Source organism: Rousettus aegyptiacus, unplaced genomic scaffold (assembly GCF_014176215.1).
Source record: "Rousettus aegyptiacus isolate mRouAeg1 unplaced genomic scaffold, mRouAeg1.p scaffold_m13_p_4, whole genome shotgun sequence".
Lineage (NCBI taxonomy): Eukaryota > Metazoa > Chordata > Mammalia > Chiroptera > Pteropodidae > Rousettus > Rousettus aegyptiacus.
In genome coordinates, this window is record NW_023416307.1 from 1,056,441 (window position 1) to 1,067,224 (window position 10,784).

The 10,784-nt window shown below is 51.6% G+C and overlaps 1 non-coding gene and 1 pseudogene across 1 annotated transcript; both read right to left on the reverse strand.

The window, feature by feature from the left end:
• Window positions 1-1,083: 1,083 nt before the first annotated feature.
• LOC118602223 lies at window positions 1,084-1,202 on the reverse strand (annotated as a pseudogene).
• Window positions 1,203-1,211: 9 nt separating this feature from the next.
• On the reverse strand, window positions 1,212-1,284 carry TRNAV-CAC. Its single transcript has one exon. It is a non-coding gene; the product is annotated as a tRNA-Val (tRNA).
• Window positions 1,285-10,784: the final 9,500 nt, after the last annotated feature.

Sequence of the window (10,784 nt, forward strand, 5' to 3'; positions counted from 1 at the left end):
CGACCCCGAGAAGGCTGCCATCGAGCGTCATTTATGTCACTGCTGCTGTTCCTAAACCAGTCGAGGCCGTTAGTGGCCATTCTTCTCTAGTGGTCTGGCTGCTGAAATCACCGTGCTGACTTTCTCTGGTGCGTCCTCGGACGGTTTGCCGTGGCTGGAGTTGTAGAGCTCGGACCCCCATGCAGATGGCTCCAGTCACCGGCCAGAGAGGCTGCTGACCAGCTGGGCCGCGAGCCCGCGGCAGGGTGCGGGTGGTTGGTTTTCTTCTCTTCTCGAACCTTCTACGGCCAGCGCTACTGCCCCGTGTGGCTGGAAACAGGGGGACCACGGTGTCGCACACGCTCTCACCCATCAGCCATCAGCCGGGGAGCTGCCACCCTAAAGTGAGAATTAAGACGTGGTCCACTCGTGGCTCGGCCGCTGGAGGGGTGGCCCGTCGGGGGCTTCGCGAAATGCCCCGCGATGAGGCACGTTTGCAGTGGGCTTTGGGGTGCGGAAAGGCTCCGATGGAGTCCGTAAATGAATACAGAACAAAGCTGAAAAGCGCGCAGCGTGAATGCAGAACAGGGGAGCCCGAAGGGAGCCTCTGTGGGAGCTGAGACTTGGGTGCTTTGTCGGCGTCGGAGGGAGAAAGGCCCCCCCGGGCAGCGGAGTCCCTGTCCTTCGCTGCGTGAGGCCTACGGCAGGGCGAGGGGGTCAAGGCACACGGTGTAAGTCATTGACGGAGCATTCTGGAATGGCAGCCTCTTTTGTCTACGAGCACAGGAGACTCAGAACAGGGACAGGTGACCTCTGGGCATGGCCGTGGTGGGAGGCCCCCACGGTGGGAGACAGACAGGCTACCTCAAGCATGGCGGGGCATGGAGGCCGCCTCTGCAGAGAGCCACGTCTCAGGGACAGTCGGTGGCTTAGGGTGCCTCTGTAGTGCGACCTCCATTCAAATGCCCCCCACATCTGCGCCCAGGTGGGGAATCGATCCCCGCGCTGGGTTTCCACGGCACCCCTCTCATTGTCCTGGATCTGCTGTTTGCACGTCGCTACCCTCGTGAGGCTGCAAACTTTTCTATTATTTTTTATTATTTACACCTACAGCACCTGGTCTTCCTAGGTGGTCTCCCATCCAAGGACTAACCAGGCCCGACCCTGCTTAGCTTCTGAGATCAGACGGGATCGGGCTCGTTCAGGGTGGCATGGCCGTGGACCAGGGACCGTGGCTCCACTGGGGCGCGAACCCAGGACCTTCTGCGTGTGAAGCAGACGTGCTGACCGCTGCACTGTGGAGCCACGTCCAAGGCTGCAAACCTCGTAGCAGCTGGGTCAGCAAGTCGCTTAGGCTGCATCCCCAGTGTGCCTCCCGAGGCCTGGTCCACAGTCGATGCTCTGTCAACGTCGGATGCCTGAATCAGCAGGATTCTCCAAGTCAGGTACAGGCAAACTTGGCCTTTGGACCAAATCTGGCCCCTGGCCTGTTTTAGTCAATAAAGCTTTATTGCCACCCAATGGCACTCATTTGTTTACGTTTGGTCTATGCACCTCACGAAGGCAGAGTTGCGCGGTTGCTACTCTATCACTCATGATATCCGAATATCTACTCTCTGGCTCTGGCCCTCTTTATTAAATGTTTACTGGTCCATGCTCCAAGCCAACTGCATCTTCTTTTGGCAATTGCATCTTGAAGGAAGTCACAGTGATGTACTAAGACTATTTTGGAAATTTCCTAATTTATCCCTTGAAACGACCAGCAACAGCCTTAGCCACATACATTCAGGGTTGAGAATTATCATGAACTGTTCTCTTTATGCAAAGCTGAACTGTCCTTAGAATCTGAGGGATTTCCTGCACCTACCTCAAAGTCAGCAGGGCCAGCTCTTACGAGAAATACTGAGAACAGCTTTCTGAGTCCAAATTATTTTCTTGTTTTCTTTGTGCACGCCACCTACAATGTCATCAGATACTTCTGTGGGTATTAAGGGCACGTTGATTTATATTTTATGTTCCCAGGTGCCTTCCTCTTTGATGTGAGGTCAGGAATGGTGGAGGGATTGAGGCTTTGTGAAGGGAGGTGCGCATGCGTGATTCTGGCATTGGGGGAAGGGCGTCGTGGGAAGAGAGGAAGACTGCGGAATTAGTTTAGAGTTGGGGCTCCCAGGAGGGAGAAAGGCCGGGGCGCTTTCTCAGGGCTGGGACGTCATGTGGGGAGAGGGCAGCCGGCGCTGGGCACAGGAAGAGGCACAGATTAGGGTCACAGGAGGGAGGGTGCCACAGACACACTTCTCTCCTTCTGGTGTGTGTGTGTGTGTGTGTGTGTGTGTGTGTGAGGGGGGGGGGTCCCCTGCCGAAAACAAGACCTTCCTACCAATTGTGCAAACACCTCTAAACCAGTGGCTCCCAACGAATGGGGTACCGATTTTCCTGGAGCACATTTGGCCATGCCCGGAGACGTTTTTGGTTGTCAAAACTGGGGGTGGATAAACATTTTGGTCACCTACTGAGTGGAGACCAGAGACGCTGCTACACATCCCGCAACGGACAGCGAAGGCTGCCCTCCGCCTCACGGCGCATGCGCACAGGGAAAGCTCGCCCGGCTCCGCACGTCCGCGGTGCTGAGCGTCAGAAACCCGGATCCAACCCTGGGCAGATCCGCACACTTCCTTTGTCATCACGGAAGGGGCTTGGAGAGAAGCATGGAAAGGTACCCGCTTGGCTGGGGCCTCGTGAGCATTTTTGCCTAGGAGATTGCAAAGTAATTAGATGGGGCAGGCACAGTCTGTTGTGGAAGAATAGGAAGAATTATCTTGTCATTGCAGGGCAATTATCCTATGAATATTTTGGCAGCACATTCTGTTTTTTTCTGTGTAATTGCAATTAACATGTAAGCGATCTAGCACTTCTAGTGCGTGTCATTCCTACCCAGAAAAATATATGACTAATGCTCAGGTGACAGCTACCCATGTGTGACATGCGTCTACGGAAGAGGTGGCTCATGAACGGGACACGTTGTTGGCTTCTCACGCGGCACCCGGCTCTCACATGGTCACGTTTTCAGATGAATTTTAGTTCGGAATGTACAGAGGGGCCTTGACAAGCAATGATAAATTGTCGATGTTGAAAGTGGTCATGTGAGGGTGCGATTTTTCAGTCTCTTAGAAACTGATCCAACACTGACTCTCTTGAAAGTCCAGCTCAATCTCAATGGCAGAGAATATTCTATCTGTTACATCAACACAATAGTCCCATACGTGTAAACGTTCCAATCTGGATTAAGAAATAATTCTTTTACAAATGCGGATGTCATTGTTCCTGTTAGAATTTTTAGGGGCATACATTTTCCTTTCAAGGTCAACCCTGGTATAGTTCCTGTCATTGTGTGCATTTGAGCATCTACTAAAATAATTATCCATATTCTGAGTTTTCAGTGGTGATTTGCTAATTTTCTTCAATTAGTAAGTTTTCCGAAAATGTTTTATTTTGCCCTGGATTTGTTTCCTTCTCTGTAGCCAGTTCTGGCAGCAAAGTAGTGAAGTTACCTGTGGGTTGGGATGTTGGGCAGAGCTTTGGTCAGACGTGTCTCAGCGGAGGGCCCTGGAGTGGCAGGCGTGCCCAGCTCCCTGGCTGAAGCCCTGTCTTGCACATAGTTGAGAACCAGCCTCGTGGGGACACCCCAGCTCCGCTGCCCGGCCTCTGGACCTGGGAACTCAGTTTCATTACAGTCCCCGGTCCCGCGGTCCATACGCCCCGGCTTGGCTTCCCCACCGTAACCACCCCGGGGGGTGGTGCGGCATCTCTTAGTCACCCACGCTCACCTGGGCTGGTTTCTGACAACACAGGTCGTTATCTCCTGCCACAATGGGCCGCCAGGTCTCGCGGCCGTTCCCGCCGTTTCTCCGTGACGCCTCCAACGTCCGCGCGCCCTAAGGCGTGTCCGCGCCCCGCGGTGGCGCGAACGCACGGAGCAGACCCGCCGGGAGAAGGCACCGGCCTCCGCGAGAATCCTTCACGTACGGACGAGAGAGTCGCCATGCGCTTTGCTCTCGTGGCGCTGTTTACATTCCAGGCTCTGAAAATCGAGGGAGAACGAGGGGTGCGGATCGGCTCCGCAGAGAGTGTCGCTAGCCGCTGGTACTTATGCTCTAAGTACCCACATCGTCTCTCCTGGCATATGCTCTGAGCATCACCCGATCTTCAAAAGGAGTGTCGCGCACAATTTCTCAGAAGCGGACGGAAGCTGCCAACGATGACGGTGCAAAGTGCCACGTGCCCGTCGCACATAAGCTGGAAAGGGTGGCCTTCGTCACACGCGTCCATGGCCGAGCAGGGGGCCCGGCCCCTTGCCGTGCCCTGCCGCGCCCCGCCTGCACCCCGGTCCGGGCCCCTCCGCCAGCTCTCGCCCCGCGGGCTCCCCGCTTCCTGTCGGATCAGATGTGGTGCCCCCGGCCCCTCTGTGCCGCGGTTTCCTCGCGCTTTGCGCACAGCCGTGGATGAGCGCGGCGTGGTCGTGACCCGCGCCGCGAGCGCTTTCGCCGTTACAAACACTGTGATGTGGTTCCCGCCCCGATTCGGCGTCCCCCGCCCTTAGGGTCTCAGTGGCTGGTGTCCTCTCCCCGCTGCTGCTGTCGCCGCTGTCAGAACGCGGCCGGGGCCCCCCTGTTTGCGGCCCGCTGCCTCCGGGTCCCCAGATGTCAGCAACATCCGCTCACCTCCTCGGGCACGAGCGGTGTTCAGGAGACGTAACCCGGTGCCTCGGGTTTTGTGGCTCGCGGTCTAATCCTCAGAGTTAGAAACGCTCGCAGCCTCCTGCTGATTAGTGCCGACCCGTCGGAAGCTTTTACGCGCGACCTCGTGCTTTTCCTGAGCTCCGAGGAGGCGGCGCACCTGCTGGCGGTGACGGCACCCTGGTCGTCCCGCCCCCCCGGGGCAGGTGCAGCCACGTTCTTATCCGTCTTGGCCCGTCCATGGGAGCCATGGGGACTGTGCGGAGACGGCTGGCTCGTGGAGGGGGACACAGCTGGCCTGGCTGATCTCACTTGTCACATCTTGAGTTATTTATAAAATAAAATAAAGCTGTCACCGTGGTTAACTGTTTCGTTCCAGTCCAAGTTTGTATAATACAATGTTTTTGAGGACAGCATTTTGGTGTCCTTGAGAAAAGGACACCAGCTTCCACCTGGCTGCTGTGAACAGGTAATAGAGATAAGATCCGGGTTTAGCTAAATGTTCTTTTTGAAGCAAATTAGCCATTAATCAGTAAACCAACAACTCATCTCGGAGGTATTAATACATGGCTTGCAAGGACTGACTCTAAGAAAGAAGTCTATCTACAGGAGCTACATGGGTTTGCTCCTTACAAACCAGCTCAGGCCAATGACGCCCTGTTGAGAGCCTCTCTCTGCACACCACAGGGCATGCAAACCACACTCGGAGTCCTCCCTGGACACCATGGAGTGTGCAGAGCGTGCTCCTAGTCCTCCCTTTGTCTTGGCCCATGTCCACTTTGGGGGAAATGTCATTATAGACGTATATACGCGCACACACACACACGTGTTATTGTTAACACTGTGACAGTATAATGGTTAAAACCACCAAGTCAAAGCTACACATCAAACCCCGTGTTGCGCTTTGCAAAATATGAACTCGGACCGTTTCTCATTGGCGCCCACGCAATCACGGGCGTCAGGAGGAGAGTGGGCGATCGAGTTGAAATGTTCGCTTCACAAACGTTTACCTCTGTGTTACTGTAGAGATACATGCTCATTGTAGAATATTTCACAGTAGAAAAAGTGGGCAGAAGTAGACTAAGTTACTCAGAACCCACCACCTCGGAACGACCTCTGCTCGCATTTTGCGTATTTTCTTCCAGCCTTTTTTCTGTTTTTAATATACTTTCTCCTTTTTTAACATTGTTGAGAACAAATACATATATTCATCCTAACAGGCAAAAATCGTGGGCAGCAATCAACGAAATAAATTCAAACAAGGATGAATGAAAATTCTGATACTTTGTTCAATAAGTATTTTTACAGGTACCAGTTTAAGGAGGCTTGGCTTAACATAGTCTAAGGGAAGAATATCTTGTTTAGTTTTAGTTGATTGCAAACCGAATGTGGGGAAATATCACCAATATGATCTTACAGTTAATTGAAGAAAATATGGTGTCCAGACCAAGGCAGGTTGTCTGGAGCGTCTTTGCGCACTGCCACTTGGGGACAGTTTTAACCTGTGCTCCAATTGCATATATCTATGGGTATATTTGTTAATCACAGACATGTAACTATAGTAATATAGTTTAATTTTTTGCATTATCATTTTACCTGTAATATATATACTTATGTACATACATATCTAATTTCATACAATGTTATATTTTACTTATATATTATATTTATATAATAGAATAGATTGATTATAGAATATAAAATATATCACTATAATTATATGCACATAATTATATATCTAATGCACTATAGTAATACATTTTATATGTAACATTTTGTATTATAAATAATTATAATACATAATTATAATCATATTAAATATGTAATTGCTTATATTAATTAATATATTAATTATAAATAAGATAGGTTGTGACATATTTTATATATAATGCCATATATACTATTTTATACATAAACTCTATAGTTACATGTATGTAATCAATACACACGTATCAATATATATGACGGGTAGACATTTTAATAAATAAAAGTTGCCATATTTATTTCCCACGTTCTGACTGGTCACCTGCAGTGTTTGTGTTGGGAATCATTGATCTAAACCGCGCTTGCCTCTGAGCAGCTCAGCATCCATCACTGTAACTGGCGATCGCAGTGGGGGGTGGTGAGAGGCCTGGGAGCTGAGCTGCTGGGTGGGGGCGGGGGACAGCTGGGGGACCGGATCTCCTTAGCAACCGCCAGAGACTGGAGACCCCATTGTGATCAAACGTCCCTGTGTTCTGATGCCAAGGCATGTGGCAGACTCATCCCTTTTGGCTTTTTCCCTCCTCTGTGACCATCCTGCATGTGTACGATGTGACATGTATATTGTCCCCGAGCGTGCCCAGAACACGGAGGCCAGCTGAGCCTCTCCTGAGACCAGCAAGACCAACCGGAGACACGTAAGGACCAGAGCGGTCCCAGTTAGCTGATTTGTGTGAGCATGCCAATCATCGTACAGCCACGGGACCAAGACACATATTTCAAAAAACCACATTTTCAAGTCTGGCCATGTTGGGGCATGGTGAGGATGAGGAATTGATATTCGGAAGCTATGTCTTCCCTAGCCAAACAATTTGCCCCAACACACCAGCTTCCTGGCCAGAAACCAGCTATAGGCCTCGGCAAGGTCACAAATTGTTACGTGTCATGGACACTGGGGATCAGGAAGAACAGAAAACGGCATTCTCGAATGCGAATGTCATTCCTGTTATGTCTCCTTAGTTCTGTGGCCTCCTGGGAAAGTCCCCAAGGTCATATAACACCAGAGGCTCAAGGCATCTTAAAAATAATCTTATTATATCATCTCATTTGGCAGAAGAGGAATTTGAGGCTGGAGATGGTCACAGGGAGTCGGTGGGAGAACCCCAGCCCTGCGGTTCACTAATCCGGTCTCCCCAACTGCATGAGGTCAGGGGCGGGAACAAGATGAGAGGTAATTTGCATGACACGCCCAGAATTAACAGGACAACCTGTAGAGTAACATCCCTCCTAAGCCAGGAGCAGAATCTGGAATTCCTGAGTCATGAGCCAGGTGCCTCTTCAAAGCCACACCAACGGCATTGCCCATCTGGCCAAGGCTACGGGCTTGACCTGTGGCTGTGGGAAATGCTGGTCACAGCTCTGAACGACACAGTTGCACTATCTTTCTAAAAATCATTGCTTTCCCATTTCATTTCTTTCTGCACGGTCATTTGTGAAAGCCCTGAATTCAGAGGGAAAATGCCATTGGTGAGTTATGTGAGTCAGTACGAAATTTCCTTTTAATGAGATATGAACAAAATTCTCTCTGCAATCAACAAAAAGTATTGTGTCTAATTTCCCACTGGTCTCTTTTGTTAATTGGGCTCATACTGTTGAAGCCTTCAGTGTAGGGAATAAACGAATAACCGGCTTTTATGCACAGGCTCCTTTCATTATGTACCAGGGCTCGAAATGTACAGTGGACTATTTTTAGATCTTACATTATGATATAAAAGATTGCTTATTGCTGGTGACGCAGGAAGCAAATTGCATTGCTGCTTCCACCTGGTGTTTCTGTGTGGCTTGGACGAGCTTCCATTCTTGCTAATTCATTAGGTCCAAGAACAACTCGAGTAAAGTCGGGTAATTTTTAACATGGGAGATGGTCTCAAATGTTTCCAGTACAACTTAAGTTCAGATTCTGCTCTGGCCAGTCAAGGCGGTGGTTCTTAGGTGAATCAAATTAAAATTTTCTCACGGGAGCTCAGCTGGGGTAAAAAACACAGGAAGTGGGATGTCGCGTAAGAGGAAGGAGCAAAATCCTTGTGATGTTTTTGGCCCAAAGGTGGGTTCTCGGCACCCTCTAGTCGTCCGGGGGGCTCGTTAACACGCAGACGGCCGGGCCGCACCCGGGGCTTCTGTTCTGGGCTCTGCGGTGCGGCCTGAGAATCTTCTTTCTGACGAACCCCAGGGACCACGCTTTGAGGACCTCCCGGGACACCCTCCACGGGCATCTGGGGACCCAGGGCCAGTCCACAGCCTGCCGCTCTGAGGCCACCACTTCCCTGCCGACCCCGAGGTCACCGCCTGCTTCGCGAGGGCTGAGGTTACTGATTTACAGAGTCCACCCCGCTCTTTCTTGGTGATGTCTTTCTTACCCAAATATCCCTTTCCTGGGTCAGTGTAGATGATTTTATTTTCCTCTTACAGTAGAATATAACAGTGAAGGGCGTTTCGTCTTCTGATTTCCCATTTTGCCAAATTTTATTTGCTTCTTTAAATACACCCCATTCAAGGCATTGAATGATGGGTTCAAACCAATTCATCCCTCCCGTCCCGGCCCCCCAATTGGGAGCTCCCCACCCTCTCCAGAGAGCTAACTCCATCGACTTTGGGTCAAAGCTCAGGACACAAGATGGGTCAAGTTATTATCTGACCCAGTAAGACTTGAAGCCTAACGTCAGGTCTGGGGTAGGCACAGGCCTTCTGGCCCCTTCACGTCTCCGGGTCCTGCCTCCTGTCTCTAGAAGGTGCAGGTGCTCGCGGGAAGGGTCAGTGTTGAGACCCGAGAGCTAGTCATTGGCCACAGCCCCTCCAGTGACAAGCTGTCACACCCTCTCAGCGTCTGCAGACATCAAACACCTCCGCCCCCAGACAGCGGCAGGATGTTTCCTGCTGTTTCTAATGAGAAAGGGAAGTCATTTCTGGACTTTGGAGGGAGCTCTCCTTCCAAATTGCCGCAGCGTTGATCCGTGTCAGAGCTTTCTGTCCTTGCAGAGCACCCCGCACCAGCTGTGGCGACGCAGCGACACTTCCGGCGGGACGAAGCGTCCAGCCTGCGTTTGGCGGGCGTGGCTTCTGGCCACGTTTGGAAGCAGCGCGGAGCGCGGGCATCCGGACGCCCCGCGTGTGGCCAGGTGAATCCTGCATGTCAGGCAATGGCCAGCAGGTGGGGCAGGAGAGGCGCCGCCAGGCAGGCGAGCGGCTGCTCCAGGCCGCGGTGACGTCGCCGCACGGAGCTGCAGCCCCAAGCCTCAGATTCCGCGCGAGGCTCTCCTGCTGCAGGCTCGCACCCAGCCTGCCCTGTTCATGAAGCCATCTCGTCACTCTGGCCAAGGGCGAAACAGGCCCGGTCCATCCCCCCACCTGCAGCTCCATGCCCCGGCGTCCCACGGCCCCCCTGAGCCGCCCCCGTCCTGTCCACCTGTCTGTCCTGGGACGGCTTCTCTTTCTGCACGTCTGCCGGCCGCGTTCCATCCCAGCTCTGTCTTCGTGAACATTTAAATCGCGAATGTCTACGAAACAACACAACTGCCTCTAGGAAGGAGGATGTCATGGCTGATTTTTTATGTGTACCTGATTTGTGGTCAAACAGGATGGTTATAAAAGGACGCCAAGCCAGACCGGCCACATCGGATAAATGCCAGCACGAGCAATTAAAACGCGCCACGTCCTAGAGGCCCCCAGCGGCGCTGCCCCAGTTCAGGGTCTGTCTGTGGCTCAATTATAACGGCTCCTTTCAAGAGGCTGATACTGTCAGCTGGTCATTGTCACTCTGGGCAGCGGCATAATTGGCTACGGTTTTGCTTCCTGGGAGTTTCTTTAATTTTGCAAATGCTGATGTTTGTCTTTTTAGAGGCAGGTGGTTAAAATTAGCCATTCGTTCTTTCATAGGGGCATGAGATATTTCAGACGCCACTGCTGAGAGATGCCAGAGATGCGGCACACTCCTCAGGCTCAGGAGACTTCTTCCTCCTCCCGCAGCCCTGCCCCCTCCCTGCCCCCTCCGGCTGTCCCCGCCCCCCATCCCTGCCCCCTCCAGGTGCGCCCCCGCCCGGAATCTTGAAAACAAACCCTGAGCTAGACTCTGCACAATTAAGACTGTGCAATTTCCCGAGTATATGGGCAGAAATTGCTTTTTTAAAAAGAAATTCTGTGTGAAGTTCAGCTTCATTACCAGAGTCCTTTATGCAGAGGTCTTATGTTAGGGATTTAAAGCATTTTAGACTCTCTTAAATAAAGGACCAGTAAAGAGAGGAGGAAAACTTTTCAATCTGTGATGAGGCCAAATATTTTAAGGCTACGATTGCTTCCACCTCTCCACACATTTAA